The 762-nt window shown below is 64.0% G+C and overlaps 1 non-coding gene across 1 annotated transcript; it reads left to right on the top strand.

Annotated features, from left to right (window-relative positions):
- The first annotated feature begins 6 nt into the window (after positions 1–6).
- Positions 7–125, top strand: LOC112122030. Its single transcript, XR_002909370.1, has one exon. It is a non-coding gene; the product is annotated as a 5S ribosomal RNA (ribosomal RNA).
- Positions 126–762: the final 637 nt, after the last annotated feature.

Below are 762 nucleotides of genomic sequence, written 5' to 3'. Positions count from 1 at the left end.
ACCAGTGTCTACGGCCACACCACCCTGAACACGCCCGATCTCGTCTGATCTCGGATGCTAAGCAGGGTTGGGCCTGGTTAGTACCTGGATGGGAGACCTCCTGGGAATACTGGGTGCTGTAGGCTTTTGCCTGCGCTCCCCATTGGGGCTCCCTGACGCTGACGCCTGCGCGGCTCCCTCCACCACACACTTTTCCCGACGCCTACAACCTCTCCCAGGCCGTAGCCACCTCGCCCGGCACAAGGGCTTTGGGCACCATCTGCCAGCCCTGTCTTGCTTTGCTTTGCTTTTTTTTACCGGTGGGCAGGGCCGGATTAACGCACCCCCCACACTCCTCAGCCCCCCGCCTCACAACCCCCCTGCAGCCCCCGCCCCACACTCCTCACCCCCCCGCCCAGCGCCCCGCAGCCCCTGCCTCGCCCGCCCCATGCTCCTCAGCCCCCACCCCACAACCCCCCCACAGGCCCCACCCCATGTCCTCAGCCCCCCTGCCCGCCCCACACTCCTCAGCCCCCGTCCCACAGCCCCCCCGCAGCCCCCGCCCCACGCTCCTCAGCCCCCGCCACCCAGCATAGGGTTACCATACGTCTGTATATCCCCAGACATGTCCGGCTTTTTAGTTGTTAATTGCCGTCCGGGAGGATTTTTTAAATATATAAAAACGTCCGGAAAATACGGACGTATGATAACCCTACGCACTGCCCCCTCTCCTCTTGGGGTGTCAGCTCGCTCAGCCTGCGGATTGCAACCCCGCCGTGCTGC

This window comes from Terrapene carolina, unplaced genomic scaffold (genome assembly GCF_002925995.2).
Source record: "Terrapene carolina triunguis isolate 2854851 unplaced genomic scaffold, T_m_triunguis-2.0 Scaffold17958, whole genome shotgun sequence".
Taxonomy (NCBI): Eukaryota; Metazoa; Chordata; order Testudines; family Emydidae; genus Terrapene; species Terrapene triunguis.
This window is presented reverse-complemented; position numbering and strand designations above follow the sequence as displayed.